Here is a 19904-nt window from a genome sequence, read left to right as displayed (position 1 = left end):
TCCTAATGTGTATTTCAGAATTGAATTTATTTCTTTCTATTTCTAATGGTCATCTGCACATGGCATGTCTTGGAGATCATCTGTCATCTATGGCAAAAGATTTTGAAAGGATTTTGGATTTCTTTTTCATCTTTAAAAAATATATAAACAAGCCAAAATAAGTCAGTTTAAATTGTTTATGGTCAAAAGAAAACAATTGAAAATACTCAGAGAATTATGAATGTAGTACCTTTTCCTTTTTTTAAAATAGTTAAAGCATCCAAGGGGCTCATTTTATTTTTAAATTATTATTTAAAAAAACAAACGAACAAGCAAACAAAAGAAAACAACACAAAAACCAAAACCCAGATTTTTTTTTTTTTTTTATATTCATCACATTGTCCCTTCCTACTCAGTTACTGCTTGAGAAGAATTGGGTGGAGCAGCATAAATTTGGTTTTGGTTTGGTATTACAATTTTTATATAATATGTAAATTGTAGTGGTGCTTCTCCATACCTATCAAACAGCATTTTACTTTTCAGGTGTAAGTGTGGTTTGAATGTGTGTATATATATTTTATTATAGACATGGATAAAACCAGAAAAATTAATCTTTTAGTGATAAGGTAATTTGTCACTGTAACCTTAAAAATTTTTTACCATTTTGTTGTTTCATTTATCTTTGAATCAGCAGGGCTTTGTGTGATCTCTGTTTTTCATTGTGCCATAATGCAACCCATTTAGATTCACTCTAAAGGACCTCTTTGAAAAAAATGTGATGTCTTTATTGTAAACAAGAAATTGCACTATTACAGTTTTCTTTTATTTTACCAAAAGACCATTTTTATCTCTTGTCCCTATTTTAAGTTCTCGTGCTTAACATGATCTGGGTTCCTTCCAGGCTGCCAAAAGGTGATATTGATTTTTGGAGAATGTGTTGCTGGAAACTGCAGCCTCTGCACTTTTTCAGGTAGAAAGCTTCCGTGTGCTAAGACAGGAAAGGGACAATTTACTGCCAGCCTCAAGCTGCTAGCTAAGCCTGGGAATCAAAGATGCTTCTGCAGTCACATCCCCCTTTGATCAGAGTTTTCCTGCCTAGGCATTGTTTAGTCTGTATGTTAGGGACAGTTTGGAATTTAGACATTTTCTTTACAATGTAAACATCATGGCAGTACTGCAAGGGAAAATGCGAGAAATACAAGATGGTGATCTTTTTGTTAATGTCTACTCAATTTGCTTGCACTCAAGTGAACTAGCTTTAAATATTCGATTGTAAAAGAAACTAATAATTTATCATGTTTGTTAGAGAAGTGCTACAGTTAATTTGGTTTCATGAATAGTGACTCAGAGAATGGAAAAAAAAATCTACATGTTACAAGTTACAGTGTAGAGAAGTAAAAGAATGCTTTTGGAATTCAGTGGAAAGCTAGGTCAAAAGATTTTGCAAATAACAGTATGACTTACCAAGTATCATGACACTACAGTGTTTAAAAAAAAATTGGAAAATGCACTTGTAGATGTTATGCCAGTACAAGCTACATTCAGCAAATTACTCTTAAATAGCGTGCAGTAGAATGAGCATACTGGCACTGCTTAACTGACATGAAAACAGTCTAACATAGTATGACATAATTTCATACAACTTTATGTGAGTTCATATAACACAGAATGTATTAATACTATGACAAAGTATTGGGTAAATACTTGATTTAGATGCTCTTACTACATTGCATGCTTTAAACCTTCTTACAACAAAAATAACAAAATCCAATAACTACCTTGGAATGCTGAAGTTTCATTTTTTAGTGTGAATAGATTATTTCTAACACGCTAAAAGAATTATTTTATATGTCCATAATAAAATGATGACCTAGCTAAACTTTTGATTGGTTGTCATAAAAAGTAATTTCCCATTCCAAGCCTTCTGATTAGACTCTGTCCATATCCACTAATTCTATTCAGAATTGAGGGTAATATGTTTTTCAACTGGATATGCTGGCATTGCATATATGATCTATGTTAGCATGCAGGGTGCCAAGCCTGGTGTACCACTACCAAATAACTCAGATTGTCCAAATATAATTACAAAATTACTCCTATAGTGAAGCTTTGTGGTTTTTAGTATTTACCAGTATGTCAAAATTGTTATTACTGTACCTTTATAAAATATCTTGTCTAAGACAGCCCACTCGTTGCTTTTCTGCTGATTGCTGTTAAAAATGGCAAGTGACTTACTGAATTCAGAACAGAGCTAGTATAGTTTACTGTGCAGGAGACACTCATGACATTCTTATTTAGTCTTTCCCAAAAGCCCAAAACTTGTTAATCCTCAGTGGTTTTCAGTGTATAGGGTGACACTGATAGTTCTCACTACATGTTTATGTTTAACTGTTTAAAAGTACAGACATTTTTCAAGAGTAAATATGCATGGTGGAGAAGCTGGAAAAGACTGTCTGTGTATGATCTGAAAGTAAGGGCATGTGAAACAGAATAGCTGTAGGCTGTGTCATTCTTTTTTAAAGAAGTTAATCCAAAATGATTGCTCTGTGCAGATGAAAACCATGAGGACATAAAGGTTTGGTGAATCAGATTTTACTCTGTCATGCAGATGAGAGATTATTACTTTTTGGGTTCCAACCCAAGCTACATAATGTGAATATAGCCCACTGAGGAAAATTTCGGTCCTAAAAACAGAAACTGTGAGTATTTTCCTTCCCATTTATTTTACTCTTCTGCCTGTTCTTGCTTGCATCTCAGAAGATGGGGATTCATGATAGAACTGGATAGTGTTTCCTAAAGCAATGTTAGTCCAAGGCCAAGCAGATCATCCCTGCTCAGAAGCTAGTTACTGTGAACAAGAGACAGAAGAAAGCTCCTAGGACTATGGTGTTACTCAGACCCCATTTAACTGAAACCTCTAAATTGTGCAGTCTACCTGAACTCACAATAGAGCTTGCTAAATCTGGCAAGTTAGAATGAACTGAAAAGCCAAAGAGGTTTTCAAGAAATGCATGGAGATGTGGCAACATGAAACCACTTCTTTTAATCGGAAGAAATTGAAAAAATATAATTTACTGTTTCTAATTTTTAATTAGAAATGAAAAACATGTTTTCTGTGTTACATTCAGCTCAAACTGAAGTAGCAGTTCTTACAAGATGGAAAGCCATTCTGCTGTCATGAATATCATGTAACTTTCTGTTCTTTCCTCAATCTTTTCCCTTTCCTATTGCTACTGTCTTGACTAATTGCTCCATCTTGTCATAAATTGAATCTATGCCAACACTTAAGCATTGTCTACTTATTTCAGTGTCTAGGAAATAAATGCCTTTCAATTATAATTACTTTTTCTTTCAAGTCAGTGTTGCCATATGCACCAAACACTGATGCTCTGAATAAAATGCAAGGCTATTTTTATTGTTCAGGGGAAAGTATTCCATATGTAATGCATAATTTAGAAGCTTCTATGAATATTTTCTGAGCAAATTAAGGTTAATGTTAACCGTATTGCATGGGGAGTTCAGTGTGCAACTTCTGTTGGTGCTAATGGGATATAATTTCCTAGCACTGAGCTGAAAATCCATCCCTTGCTATCTGAAATTAAAGGCCGGGCTAGGTAAGCCTGAAGCCAACTAGCTTTTGAAAGAATGTATTAACTTACGAGAAATGTACAGTTTGGACTAAGCAGTTTATGTTGCAGTGTGGAATGGGAGAGGAGACTTTGTCTCCTATTGCAGTAATGCTGAAAGCTTTCCAGTGAGAAGTCTTGCCACAGGGCTATTCACAACATTGAGTGTAATTCTTATTCTTGTCTAAAACTATGGATTTGGTCATTTGTTATTTTGGCACAGGGCATTTAACACTTTTTAAAATTGTTCATCTATTTATTCCATGAGGAGCAAGATAGAATAAATATTCGATGGTTGTGTTCATTTTCTTATAGGAATGAAAGAAGCAGTGTCTTCGTTGTCAATGTCTATTATTGTCCCAAATCTGTCAATAACTCAAAATAAAGAAACTTGTGCAAATATAGAATTCGCATTAAAAACCCTACTCTTTTAAGAATATCTAAGTTAATCTAATGAGCATTTCCATACTACTAAGTTCTAAATGAACCGAGAAAGTTATGAATTTAGGGTTTTTTTGTGGTACCTTGGCATGTTCTAGAGAAACAATAGAAACTTGTGATCATAAATATTTTAATTTAGAAACAGAGAGATGAATATTTGCGGTGTTTGAATTAAAACTTAGACTTATAATGTGGTGTAAATGGGTGGGGTTTTCATATCCAATGTGCAATGAAGCTGAAAGACAAAAATATCATGTAGGCTGCTGTTTACCAGAGAATGATCTCTTAGTTCGACTGTTATTGAAGCTGAACTTCTATAATTTTATTTCATTTTAATTAGAGATTTTGCTTTTTTCTCTATATATGATGGAATATGATTCTGCTCCTCCTTTCTGGTTGGCTTGCTACCTCTTGCCATTTTCCTCTTTATTAACCTCTGATTTTTATCTCCATTCAGGAAATCATCCTCCTTTCCTGTCTATGTGAAAAGTTTTTATTGCATATTGTTATTTGCAGTATCTATGTGTATTTTAAACATATATTTATATATAGGGTGCTGTTTTACATAGGGTAATAGTCTTGTAGGGAATAGAATTTCTTGAATGGAATGGTCAGTCACTGTCCAGGTGGTGAATAGAATCTGCATTGTAAGTGTACTTGTAATAGTGTCTTCAGGTGGATAGAATGCGACTATAAAACAATTTTATTGTCTTAACTATTCCTTTGTGCCCATTCGTGCATCTCTAGGAGCAGCTTTTGTTGATTATTTAACATTCTCTGCCTGTACCATACACTATAACTTAAGTAGACATTCTCAGATGCTGCTCATATTTTGATCTTCTGAATGATATAATCAGAGAATAATTCAGATTGAGTGGGATGAAAGGAGGCCTTGAACCCAATCTCTTGCTCATCCATTGACTTCATGCCCTGTTTTCATGCATTTGAACATGAAATGACGTGCTGTCTTGTAGTCCTCTGCTAGTGTACTTATCTCTGCTTTCCATTAGTTTCAGTAAAACTGAAATACAAATAAGGCATGTTATCAGAAAATATTTCATGTGCAGCTCAATGTATTTGGAAATAATCAAGATATTTAGGGAGAGACAAATTCTAATAGGACTACAGGATTACAAATCACAATGTAATTTTAAAGTTGTAATGAGAATAGGTTGCACAGGAAGGTCTCTACAATTATTGTCATGAGAATGAAGTAACAGTGCTAATGTTTCATGTATTCTGTGAAAGATGATAATAAACTGTACTGCTTTGACCTTATTAATGTTCTGTAATTTGGCTTGCTGGCAATTTGCATTTTTCTTTGGTTGCAGCCTTAGTAACCTCTGAAGATGAGGTGGAACTGACAGTGAATCTAAACATAACTGAATACTGAAAAGGTCAGAAATATCAAGAATGATAATTCTGGTACCTCCTTCTCATGACAAAGGTGGTAACAAAAAGACACAACATGAATCTGTTAAAATAACAAAGGTTGTTACAAAAATTTTTCTATATTTATTGAGAAGTATAAACAAAAGCACACTTTTTACTTGTAGCTCATTTAATACTCCAGTAATGTTTACTTTTTTACCCCTTTATAAGCTAATATGTACAATGCTCTGCTTTCATTTTCTTGTATCTCCCTATAAATAATAGTCTTTTAAACTGAAGAGCCCCCTGCGAACCATTTAAAGATGAAGGAGAGTGAATTTCACACTCTGCAGAAGCTTTTCCAGTCCCACAGACCAGACATATTTCTTAAAATATATTTTGGCTATATCATTGAATACATTTTCAAAAATATTGTGATCTGTAGCCAACATGAAAGTTTTAGGTTTTTTCTATAAAACAAAAACTTCATATTTTCCAGGAACTTATAGAACAAAGCTGTGGTATTGAACATGAGGGCTTAAGGTCTGATTAACATCTTAACAACATTGTTTGATTTCTACTTACTTGACTGAACACTGAATCGGACAAGTACACCCAGTACTTGGTGATACTCAGCAATGTCATTGATCAGTTTGTTCCTTCATCACTGCAGTGAAATAATTAGTCAAACCTCCTAAAAAAGATATGTTCTTGGGGTGTTTTTGAGGTATATGTTGTATGTTAATGGAGATAAAGAGTATATAATATGTATCTTAATTTTCATGCACAAATCCACGCATATATAAAAAATGATGATTTGGTTTTTTACGTCTTTTGCTTGTTATAGTTTTAAGATAACCAAACAAAATGTTTTCTGGTTTCCTGCCTAAAGATTGTTCAATTCCTTTCTCATTTCAGTGTACTTATAAAAGTAAGAATGCAGGAAGCTGCTTAAAATTGTGTATCATATGATGTTTGTAACAATTATACTCCTTTTAATTTTTTAAGCATATATATGTATTAAATTTAAGCACATGAGTTTTCTTCTTTCAGGTGTGCTCCAGGGGGTCACCCTTCAAGGCAACATAACGTTATTTTCTCAAAGATGCACTTCAAGTTCAGATTTGATAATTTCAAATGCTTAGGTTCCAATTGGCAGCTGTAGTCTGAAAAGCGACAACAGCAACAAGGAAACATCATTCACTGTCTGCCATGGATTAGCCCAGTGAGGGAAGGTGGCAGAATTCTCTTCCCTACCTGCTGGGGATCCTTCACCTATCTTTCCTTTTATGCAAGGATAAATTGCCTGGTAGGAGTACGAACAAACAGCTCTAAGCCTGCCCACTCTTTCAGCAGTACTTTTGTCTTTATGGTAGCACAATTGGGTTCGAGTTAGATACTTGCGGCATTGCTATGTCTCTTCAGCTTCTTGATCTGGGCAGTAGTTGCATGTCATCTGGAGCTGAAAAGGGATTGTACTTAGAGTGTTGTAGTTTTGCATTGCAGTGGCAGGTGAATTTAGAAAATGGGTTGGAAATATGTATAGATTAATGATGACAGTAGAGATGCTGTGTAGAATGCTCTTGGATCAAAGAGTTTTGCTTATAATTTAAAATTTTATTGGGACCAAATATGTGACACCAATTGAAGGATAAGCTTTTTTCTGGAAGTGTCTGTGAACAAGGGACTTAACAGAGCAAAGTGTAATTTCATATAGAGTCCTTCTCATGGAAAATTCAATCCATGAAAGAAAGCCAAGACAAATTTCCATGGAGGCTGAGATGCTTACATTATTTTGCCCAGTTAGCTGAGCAGTACTTGCATAGTTTCTTATCCAATGGATGGATGCTTGGTAAGTCAAGTGTAGCTTTAGAAATTACCTTAAGCAATATTTAGGTGCCAAAGGTTTCACTTTCAGCAGTATTCAGTAAACCTATGTGTATAGCCTGCATGGGATCAAAGTCTTCAGGCAAATTTATTGTGTATTAAACTTAAGAAAATATGTACACAGCAGTGAAATGACTACCTGTCCAGGTCTTTAGAGGATGATTACATTTTTCTTTTGTTCTCAGTTAGTATGGCAAATTTGGAGAGGTTTATTTTATTGAAACCATATTGAAATTCTTCCCTGTGTCATATTTCATACTTTTTATGACTTTAGAGTAGCTATGTAACATGACAGTAAATAATACCAATACACAAGATTGACAAAACAAAGTAAGACCGGGGGTTAAAAAAGACTCAAAATATTATTTTAAATAAAGAATGACCATTTTGTAGAAGACAGAGAGTACATTGATTCTTGGAAGTGATTAACCAAAGGTCTTGGAAAATACAGATATTCTGAACTTAGGAGGTGGTGTCAGAACGCTGTCTTATGAAAAGGATTCCAGCACTTTTGTACTGATGAACCACACGTTCAGTTGGAGAAATAGTTGTAGCTTTCTGCCCTAGAATGCACAACTTCCTAATATTTGCCAAAAATGCTGAGTTCATTTTTAACGCAACTTTATGTGGTGTCATAAAAAAGCATTTTCAGACTTCGGTTTGCACTTAGAAGTGCTGCTTTTAATGCTTTAGCCTTCACAGCTCCACATACATCTCATCTCAGTCTCATTTTATGCCCAAACATACCTCTAACCCACACAAAACAGCAGTTATGTCATTTTTATTGTTATACATAATTTATATCTAAATGCTGAATCTAACAAGTCAGGCTATAGAAAATGTTATATGTGTTAAAGAAACTTACTCTACATCAAGTCAAGATTTTTCACATAGCTGTTGCTTTATCACCCCTCATTTTGGGCCCTGGCAGGATGGGAGGTATCTCTTGCTGGTATGAATTTTACCACTAGTGCTATGTATCTCTCACAGCTTGGAACGTAGAGCCTGAGAGTGATTTGAAATACATGAGGAAGATACATGTTGGAAAAGTAGAGCAAAGTTAATTGACTCTTGAAATATTTTTACAAAAATGGTCTGCAATTCACTTTCAATGAGTTGTATGCTACTGTGGTTACTGTGCTGTTGTCATTTGCTCTGTATTCCTTATAAATTCTTAACTTGGAATAGTATGATGAGTTTTCTAAATATGTATTACAACAGTTTTCTAGGTTGTCTTGCTTGGCACCTACTGTTATGTTCTACAGTGTTTGTATGACAAATTAGATTACCACATAAATTATACCATTAGTTTGTTATTAGTTTGTAATTAAAAATGACTTAATCTGTACATTACGGATTTTACAGATGGAAAAAAAAATAGACTCAGTGAGAGCCTACTCTAGTCACATAGAAATGGGTTTTGAATAAAGCAGAAGAGCAACAGGGTTGATAAATGAATTTAATACAAATGTACATAGTTGTGATTGCTTGGTGTTTGTAAACAGCCAAGCAGTTGATGCAGCTCATAGTGCACAGGAACGTACTGATGCTAATTCCAACATTTCATGGAGTTATATTGCAAGATTGTGTATTTGTATCTTGTACTCTTCAGTGAATACATGTGTAAATCAAAAAGGAATGTTAGGTTTATGTCAAATATTACACAATGCATATTCCATAGGGAGTTCTCACCCAACTTTGAAACCAAAGATATTAACTGCTGCTGCATTTCGATGCTAGACTGGGTAAGTGGGAGCTCATCTAACACATTTATTCATAAATCCTCTTTATCTGAGTGCAGTATAGGTCCTAAAAAGCGTCAAGAATGTGTTTAATGAAGGGAACTGAAGGGAATGTAGTAGATAGTTAAAGCCCACTGGCATTCATAAAACAGATACAGGTGGGACATAAACTGCAGAAGTACAGATGAGAGGAAATTGCTTATAAAGTCACAATGTGCATTACATTGTTGGATCTGAAAAGTTTGAACAGCAGCTTCTAAAGATAAAGCTAAATTCCAAGGTTGTTCTTTGTTTTAGTGTACATTACAAACAGATTTAAGTAATCCATTAAATACACTGTTCCTATTTTTGTTTGAGAGATGTACTAGCAGGAAAATGAGATGCTAAAGTACGTCCTAATGGATCTTCCCTTTCTTTGACAAAAGCTCTTAGTGGAACCTTAAGGAAGCTAGATTGTCTTAAGGGAGAAATTATCTTATAGTGAATCAGAATAAGAGAATTTTTCCTTTTGAGCTTTCAGTAGCTGGTCAGACTTTTAAAGAATGTGCTATTTAAAACTGTGTTGTTCACCAGAATATTGGATTATGCACACGTTTTGGAGAGATTTTCAGAGATAAAAATGTTAGATGTCCAACTGAAAGCTGCTAAGTTACTTACTAGCCATTGAAAAATGTCTTTGTCAGTTGGCAGATTTGTAATGTTGAATAACACAGTCACATACAGGCATTCGTTTTTCTTGTTCTCACCCATGTTGACCAGCCGAAGTTGTTCCAAGTGACCACACTAGAAATTCCTTCTTTTTTAAATGTATTTTTACCTGTCTGAAACTCAAGATTGACAAATACAATCCTTTCTAGGGCAGGACTTGCTTTGCAGCAGCCCTTTCTGCTTCAGGTCAGTCCCCTCCAGCACCGGCATTTGATGAATTGGCAGTGCAGCATCTGATCCCAGATGCGTAACATACCTGGTGGCAGAGAGGCCTCGGTGGTGTGCTTTTCCACAGGAATCTGTTCCTGCCAGTCCGTCCCAGCACCAAAAGAGATCACATACTGTCACCAGTCTGTACCACCCACGTGTTATCCTGGTGCATGATGTGGTGTGCCGGCACCTCATAGCAGATGCTATAATTTGTGGGATGTTCTGTGTCAGAGCATAAGCAAACTGAAGAGTCTGGAAACATCTCTTCAGGTTATGGTGGCTTTTTAGTGTTTCTCTGCTGAATGAGAGACTAAAATGGTAGAATCCACAATCACTGATTCCTTCTTTCCAAACTTCACTTGGCAAACATTGTATTAGTATCATAATAGTGGAAAACAAAACTGGCTTTTCTATGTAATAACACTGCACAAAAATTTGGACAGTTTCTTTACTAATGATGATGACATGAACTTGCAGTAATGCCACAGTTCTTTCTCAGCCACATAAATTGGGTCTTTGATGTAAGAAAAGAACAATGGGTGAAATGAAGCCTCACAACAATTCTGTTACCTATTTGTGTGATATGAGAGCATTTGTCACTATGCGATACTCACCTATTATTCTCTTAAGTCTATGAGCATTACATAGCTACTGCAGGCATTGCCACATTCATGTCATTTCGCCTAGGTTACTTTGCTGAGGTACAGGTCTTTAGTGTCTGGGCATCTTTCTGGTTTTACTTAATACCTTACATAGGTTACAAACTACTTTGCCACTACAATGGATACAGTGTTTAGGTTTGCTTTGGCTTTAGACAGAAGTACTAGAACGGGTCTGAATAATGAACATAGCCTGTAGAGTGTTAACCACAATTGTGTAAACAGAAGTATGTCTGATGCCAGAGCCCAGCAATAAAACTCCCGAAGTACACACTAGAAAACTTGTAAGGTATCACATGGCTTCAGTGACATAGGCTCCCATTTTCCTGAGGGTAAGACTTCATACCAGTGCTTTGAAGTGTAAAGTTTTATTACCTTTATTAACTGTTTAATTCATTGATGGAATGAAGTTCTAGAGCAGAATCAGGATCGATGGAAACTTTATTTAATGTCTTATTTTACTGCGCAGCAAAGAGGCAGACCAGGCCTGGAGTGGACAATAGCTGATGCTAATAGGGAAGAACTGTTGTATTAAACAACCAGCTACCCGCTATGATCTGTTACGCATATGTGGATTTCTTATACTTTAGAGATATTTAGGAACTCTCCATTAAATTTAAGTCATTCTTTCAAAGTTGGAGAGTAAAAACCTCTGTTCATTGGGGTGGAGGGGGTTGAAACACTGATCAGATTATTTGACAAAGGAAACCACTTATGAATTCTCTATTGCAAGTACTGGGATAAAACACATTTTTGTGTGTCGTTTCCCTGGAGGGCAGGGATGCTGTCCAGAAGGTACCCGAACAGGCTGGAGAGGGAGGTCCAGGCCAACCTCATGCTGTTCAACAAGGCCAAGTGCTAGGTCGTGCCCATAGGTTGGGGCAATCCCCAGCACAAACCCAGGCTGGGTGAGGAGCAGCTGGAGAGCAGCCCCGAGGAGAGGGACTGGGGGGGCTGGTGGGGGGAAAACTGCCTGTGAGCCAGCCCCATGCGCTCGCAGCCCAGAACCCACCCGTGCCCTGGGCTGCAGCCAGAGCAGGGGGGGCAGCAGGGCCAGGGGGGGGATTCTCCCCCTCTGCTCCGCTCTGGGGAGACCCCCCTGCAGTGCTGGGGCCAGCTCGGGGGCCCCCAACAGCAGAAGGACCCGGAGCTGCTCGAGCGGGGCCAGAGGAGGCCACGGAGATGCTGGGGGGGCTGGAGCAGCTCCCCTGGGAGGCCGGGCTGAGAGAGTTGGGGGGGTTCAGCCTGGAGAAGAGAAGGCTCCGGGGAGCCCTTCGAGCGGCCTCCCAGGGCTTAAAGGGGGGACAGGAGAGGTGGGGAGGGACTCTGGATCAGGGGGTGGGGGTAGGGTGAGGGGGAATGGCTCTAAACTGACAGAGGGCAGAGTTAGATGACATAGAAGGCAGAAATCCTTCCCTGTGGGGGGGGTGAGGCGCTGGCCCAGGGTGCCCAGAGCAGCTGTGGCTGCCCCCTCCCTGGAAGGGTTCCAGGGCAGGTTGGACGGGGCTGGGAGCCCCCTGGGCTGGGGGAAGGGGGCCCTGCCCGGGGCAGGGGGGGGCACTGGGGGGGCTTTGAGGTCCCTTCCAACCCAAACCAGTCTGATTCTGTGATTTAGTTAATTACATACTCATGGCAGCATCAAACATGATTATGGAATTATGGAAATTCAAGCCTATTGCCTTGCAATGAACTGGTTCCAGGAAGTTGCTTGTGTGTTTGGAAATATCCAAATTAAAAAAAACAGAGATAGCTAGTAGTAATTGCTTAACACTGTAAGCTTTCAGCAATATAATTTATCATGTCTCAGAAGTAAATCTGATCAAAGGTCATCATCTGGGCACCTCACAAAAATATCAGGAATCTAAACATGGCTGGCATTTGTCATGAAAATCTAAGACTGAGTTTAAAGCTTACACTGACTGCAAGGCTCATATAGATTAAGGAGGTGTTCTAAAGGTTTTTATTTTTATTTAATGTTGTTTATTGTATTTTTTATTATTAGTATTACACGATTACTGTATGTCACATATGCATCTTCAGACTTGTGGTATGGTTAAAATAATATTTAAAAAATAACTAAAACACATGTTTAGGGGAGAAAGGGGGAGTCCAAAGTTAATTTAAATGCTTATATATTTTTTTTTTTAAATAAATGAGAATTTGAATATTGCCTCTATATGAAAGTAGGACTGAGATTACGTATCACATAAGTAGTGCCTTAGAATTTTAATAGACTGAAAAAATTTGTTACACTGAAATCTAGAGAACTTTGGGGTGCAAGGGGGAGGGGTTGATTTTAGGACTTCTTTGTGCCCTGTGATATTAAAAAAAAAAAAAAAAAAAAGCATTACTTTCCTGGAAGTTCAAAGCAATTTGCTTGTAATCATGTATAACTGAAAAGTATAGGATTTCAGGACAAGAGTTAACTGTGATTTAAGTGGATTATGATTTGAAAAGTGTTAGAGAACTCACGATATAAGTCGCACTGTGTTCACTAGCTCTAGTCTGTTTCTTGAGAACTGCTCAGTCCTTTTACTCTTGCTATTGCTGGTGTTTGCAGCAGCCTTACAGAAGTAGCTGCAGAATGTTAGCTGCTACTGTCATTTAATTCCATCACCACAGAATTAAAGAGATCTGAGCAGAGCTAAATAATATGATGCTTAAAAATTGACAGCAGCCAGATGCTCTCACCTCACCTACAGTTCTTATTGTTGACAAACAAAACTGTGTTTTGTTGGGTTTGGTTTTCTTGTTTTCCTCTTAACTTCCATCACTTTTCTTGAACTGTTTGCTTGAGGTTGTTGTAACGATGTCATCTGACGATGAAAAAGTTTGTCTGATGTTTCTGCAGAGACTTCTAATTTAATGCAAAAAATCCATTTTCCTTTCAACTGGGTTTGTGGCATGGTTATTTTGTTCATAAGATGTGAAGTTATATCAAAAATGAACTTTGCACTAATGCAGCATCATGTTCTCATAGCTACTTATGATTGCATTAACTTTATTTAACTTGTAAGCTGCTTTCTGTTCCCCCTTAGTGAAAGGGAGACCTTCTTCCTTTGAATTTTAAATAATTGCTAGCATTTTGAGCTGTTACTTATTTACACTAAAAAAAGGAAAAGTATTAATGCATGAATTCCTGAGCTGTTACAGAAGTTAGAAATAGCATGAAAATACTTTGTCATCTACTCTATTGTTGTTGTTATATTGTGAAACCTCCTTTGTAATGTTACAACCTTTATTCTTTTAATGGCTGCATATTTGAATTCCATGTCTGCTGCTGCAGTTAGTTCCTAATGGAAGTTCAGGATTCAGTCTGTACATTTCATGGCATTGTGACATTTGTCCGCTTGAAAGAGTAAGGCTGAAATGATTCAAACAGCTTTAATTTCATTTTCAAAATTGAGACCCATTTGGTTTGCACAATATACCTAGTGCAGAGCTCGTTGCAATTACAGTGAATAAACTGTTTTCAGGATCGGTTTTCAGAATAGCTTTGTCAGTACAACAGTATAGCTAACACAGCTATATTGCTCTCCAGTATCTAAGAAAGCATTTTTGAAAGTATCTGTGGTATATCCAAACAACTAATGGCAAGATTTGATATTTTTAGCTACAGCATGTAATCTGGATGTACTATGTAAGCATTTTTAATGAAAACTAAGTTAACATCACTGTTGAAACTGAGATTAAAACTAATGTGTCATAATACTGTATGAAGTAATGCCTAAATACCATTTAGAATTGTTTCTTAAAAATAAATTGTTTGTTTGTACAAATGTATAATATAGATAGGTACATATTAGTTGTATATAATATGTATATATACGTGTGTATCTCTCAATCAGTATATACATAAAGATATATTTAAAAATTTTAGATTAGAAATTTTCGCTTACGTGCAAGCTTTAAGTTAGACCTATCTCTGTATGCCACTGAGGGCCTTCCTTTACTTGTAATGAGACTAGCAGTAGGATATGTGAATTAAAAAATGTCTTTCAACTAGGGTCTCAAGGAAAAATCCTTCAGCCTGAGAAAAAAAATGTAACAGCTACAGGCTGCTAAAAGCCTACACAATTAGTGTAGGAAATAAATAAAAAAGAAGCCTGGATTTTTGTTGCAGAAGCCTCTGTGGGCTATTTTGTGATACACATTCCTCTAGACCTTGAACATCTGTTTTGTATTCCTCTCAGATAAAAAACAGTGTAGCAGAATGGAAAATTCACATGTTATTCAGGAAAAAGAAATCCAGTTTCTTGGGCTGACAGTTTCTTAAAGCTGTCAACCTTGATGTTTTAATCTCATGCATTTTGATAGTGCTTGATATTCATAACTGGTAGGTTTGATAAATTTTTAACAAGGAAGTTGAAGATGGTGAGAAAACACAAGGGGAGCTTTGCGTTTCACACGTTATACTCAAGCCTTCAGGTTTAATTTTCACTTTTTGCACCAAGAACGTTCCTTGGAGGAAGACTGACTGGATCACATGTTGCCCTAAACTGGCTTTAATCCATTAAATAATAATAATTTTTAAAAAAAGACCTGCAGTGTTAGCTGTCTGAAACCCCAATTTTAGTAAAGACGACACGATCAGTGCTTGAGATTCAGAAGAGATCCATTTAAAACCAATATAAATATATGCTTTTACTCATAACCTATGGGACAAATCTTGTCATTTCTGCATAAATGAAATAACAAATTTATCAGGATGGGAATATGGTTTAAATATACGCATGTCCTAGTTGCATTATGGAAAGAAAATCTCATAAAATAGCTTAAGAGAAGGCCAATAAAAAATTAAACTGAGACAGCAGCTTGGAAACACAATTCAATTTATTTTGATTTGTATTATTATAAATATTTTATTTATAATTCAGGAAATTATACTAATATGAGGTTGGAGTTCCCAAATTGTTTTTTGAAGTGAAACCATTACCTTTCTTTGTGCAATTGTAACCATTTCCTTTCTGTTGCATGAACCTTTTTCAATTAATATATGTATATAGATATTAAATGTCACACAACTGTCACAATTAGGAGTGTATGCTACATGTCATTGTATTTACTCAGACGTGCATGTGGGTTCTAACACTTTATTTTTGTCAAGTATAAGTTAGAACTAGAGACTGTAGAATGATGATGCAAATTTATTGCTCAGGAGATAGATAATAGTGGTAACTCCCATTGGATTTGCTGCATTCATGAGAGGGAAGAGGTCGAAGAAGCAGACTAGCCACCTCTACTCTAAGAATGGCTAGCTTATAGAGTTTATACAGAATTGTGATGGTATGTGTAATGCCACTGAATTCGATTCACTCCTCATAATCTAATGTTTACATGGCTTGATATTAACAGATTTGAATGACTGCAAGATTATGCTGCTGTCACTTTTTCGCAGTATGAAGAATATCACTGATATTAGTGAAATATTTCTCTTGCTTTTTCATTTTCTGAGAGCGTTTTAATTTAAATACTACCTTGCTATTTTTAGCAGCTTGATTCCCTATGGAAGACATGTGCCAGGAAACTCATGATGTTTGGACATGGTGACACATTTGATGTTTTTACAAATGCTTATTAAGACAGCTGGTGCATGGAAATATTACAGTTTTAAAGAGCTAAGGCATACACAGTTTCCAATTACTACTTCTGTGTGAGTTATTCCTGAAGAAACTGTATGTTGAAGAAAAGATTTCACAAACATTTTAAACTATGGTTTATGTTATTTAAGAGTTCCTGCTTTTTACCATCTGTGTATTTGGACTTATTTTTTAAAATGTATTAATATTTAATAAGATATCATTACAAATGAATTAATGCCATACCATACTTTTAAAGAGACATAATGTCTTGTTTTAAAATTCCTGATGTTTAAAATCCTATTCATTAAAATTCCATCTCTACACATAAAGTAAAAAGAAAAGAGCCTGACTAAAAATCAAGGGTGTTGACTTTTTTTTAAAAAAAAAAAGTACAAGCTTTTTTGGAGTGCGTATTGTTATAGCTGCTGTTGTTGTCTGGTGTCATTACACAATTTGTTGTTTCAGTTATTTCAGGGACCACTGTCTGGCATATCAGACACGCACAATTTCTAGTGAAAATTTTACATTTTGAAGAGCAGCTTCAGGATTGGCTCTGTGACAGTAAGTCCATTACATTTCTTGTCCGTGGGGTATGACCCAAACGCAGAAATTCTGGCAAGATATTCATGCATGTCCATGACAAGGAGTTGGCCCAAACCTTGTCCACAGGCTAAATCAAGACTTAGGAAACGTTTGAAAGAAGAATACATGGCTGTTCAGTCTATTGGAAATTCTTAAAGGAGAATAAATTGTGAAAATAAAAAACACAGCTTTGTAAAAAACATTGCAATTATTAAGGATTCGCCTGCTTCTGTGGCATCTTTAGAACGTTTTGGCACCCTTATATCTGCATAACATAAGTTTAAGTTGGAAACCTGTGTTTTTTCTGTTGTTGTTTTGGTCTTGTTTTAAATGGACCACGTCTTGTAGATTTAGTTCCAAATGTGTGAAGTTTCAAACAGATCTGTTTCAGGACCTTATTTGTAGAATGGAGATGATACTTTCTATAACTAATATGTAAATAAAGTATTTTGAGGCATATACAGAAACTTTCATGCAAGTGGAAAGAGAGTTCACATCTCAGAGAAATGTTTTAAATCTATTAAAATGTTTAAATATATTAGAAAAAACCCTGATGATGACGTGAAGTTTTTTCTTGACTCTTCCTTTGCATCTGGATCAAATGAAGGTAGTTCAAGAAGCATGGATTTCCTTCCTTGAGATATGTTTCTGGACATTTAATGTTATTGTCCATTTGGAAACTCAAAGTATAGTGATATATAATACTTTATTGAAAATAATGGATGTAACTGATAAAGATTTCTGTTTGGTTTTCATTTAAACAATTGGACAGCAGCAGGAGGTATTTTATATTGAAATGCTGATGGAATGAGGTATGGCTGTGATAGATGAAATATGTAGATGGTTATTTAAAAAATACACAAAGGAAGTGATGCACACATATGTTTGCCTGTCTTATCAGTCCTTGCAATATTTTTTGTAACTTTTAAGCAGACTAAAATTGATTAATGGTATCACTAGAATTCATTATTAGATAAAGTAATATTTCTTACATAGTAATTTAAGATTGCCCTGTGGACTTTAGTATTTGCATCTTAATACATATATTTTACTGGCTCCTAAGAATGCTCTTCAGAATTCTCATATGTTAGGTGCTAACCTGTTACTGTAATATAATGTACATTACTTCAGCAGATTCACATTAGTGGTACTGTTTTCTGTCTTAACTAAATGTTGACAGCTAAAATGTTTTGTATGTTGTGTCAGAGGTGAAAAATAGCACCACTCTGTCTTTGATGGCTGCGTATTGCATGTGATTTTATAGATATGTATGGAAAGAAGTGTGGCTTATTAGCTTAATAGGCTATTTTTTGGGGCACTTGATATCCCTTTCTGGTCCTGATTGTTTTTTGCCATACAGTACTGCTTTTTTGGTGCTTCAGATTCTACTTCTGCAGAAGTGTGATGTAATTTTTACCAATCATTTTTCAATGCCTTTGATATTTTTTTTTTTAGATAGTTTTGTTTGGGTTTTTTCCTTTTTTTTTTTTTTTTTTTTTTTTTTACAAGATACTTATATACTAATACTTTGTGTTTTGTGTCATTTTGTGGTTTGGTTGGTTGGTTGGGGGTTTTTTATTCCATCCTCATTATGCTTTCTTCACTTAAAATTAGCTTTTCTCTCCCAGTTTTGCTGAAACCAGTTTTCTTTCTGTTGCTTTCAGAGAGTAATGTAGTGATGGTGAACCAAACTGGAGTCCAAATCAAATTTTATAAGCCAGATCTCCCATACTGTGTTATTTTAGTGCTTGTGTTCAAATAAATAATAGTACCCAAAGACACACATGAGCTAGAGACCTACCAGTTTGTTTTCATTGATGGAAGCATGTGATGAATGTTTAACTTCTACCTTTACTCTCCGTTTAATTAATGAAAATCCAAATCCATTTAAAGGAAAGAATGTGAGAAAAGTAAGTTTTGTGAAACAATACATATACATGCTAAACTTTTGTAAATTTACAAGTCAGCAATATTTGTGATGGCATTTCACAGATAATTCCGTTGTTTCGTTACTAAATGAATATAAAAATGTTCCTAAAGGGACTACTTACATGTTATAAAGACAACTGCTATCTTTTGGCCTTCTGAAGTGCCTTTTTGAGGAGCAGTGTTGCAGTCCTTTGGAAAAGATCTTGGACTTGCAAAGTATAAAGATTTTAGCATGGCATGATGAGAATAGGAAACTTATCATGAAGTCTTGTAGAAAATTGGTCTGTAATTATTTATGTTCCCTAAGTAATATATACAGGCAAGCTTTCTTATTCAAAAGCCATAGTCAGTATTTTTTGTAATGTGTGTTCTTGAATGAATAATGTCCCTAAACATGAAGTACAAGCCATATTGTACTAATTTCTGAGATTCATTTTGCCAAGTAGGGTCTCGCTTCCTCTGTCAAGAATAGTATGATAATCTTGTTTGTCATGGAGCAGTGAGGAAATAGATCTCCTTTCCTGTTAGCAAACTTGTTATCTGGACAAGACAGTTTGCACCACTGGTAGCAACTTCTACATATCAGTAAACTAAATTACACTTAGCTAGTGGTTTTTAGTAAGACTCAGTGTATTAAACTCAGTGTATTAAACATTGTTTATTCCAATGTATGTGAGCATTCTCAGTCTGGATATTTCTCAGTGACCCAGTCTGAGAGAAACATGACGCAGTCTTTGAATATTTCATTACTACACTTCAGACAATTAAAATCTCAATGTAGATGAGGAAAGATAAATCTTACCTTCCAATAAAAATAGATAAATACTAAGTTTCTAGTAATATCTTCAGTTATTTCATCCTTTAAAATCTCCTTTTTCTGATATCTGCTGACTATTCTCAGTGCTTTTGAGTAACTATGTAAAAGACCAAATGATGTTCGATATGGCAATATGAATATTATGTTGATGACAAGCTCCTATTGGCTTCATTGGAAGTTAATCTATAATTCTGAAAGACAGTATTGTACTGCTCTAGCTCTGATCAATTCCTGATCAATTGAGTTGCTGATGGGAAATATTATATGTGGTAAGATAGTATCTTGAATAAAACAGAAAATACTATTCACCATGAAGGAAAACCTACATTAAAAAGTGAACTGAAAATGATTAAATACACAGATGTAAAATA

General features: G+C 35.7%; 1 protein-coding gene across 15 annotated transcripts in view; it reads left to right on the top strand.

The window, feature by feature from the left end:
* RBFOX1 (RNA binding fox-1 homolog 1) overlaps window positions 1-19904 on the top strand; it is a 1320820-nt gene that overhangs the window by 755577 nt on the left and 545339 nt on the right. The window lies entirely within an intron of this gene.

This window comes from Tyto alba, unplaced genomic scaffold (genome assembly GCF_018691265.1).
Source record: "Tyto alba isolate M040663 unplaced genomic scaffold, T.alba_DEE_v4.0 Super-Scaffold_28, whole genome shotgun sequence".
Classification (NCBI taxonomy): domain Eukaryota; kingdom Metazoa; phylum Chordata; class Aves; order Strigiformes; family Tytonidae; genus Tyto; species Tyto alba.
This window is presented reverse-complemented; position numbering and strand designations above follow the sequence as displayed.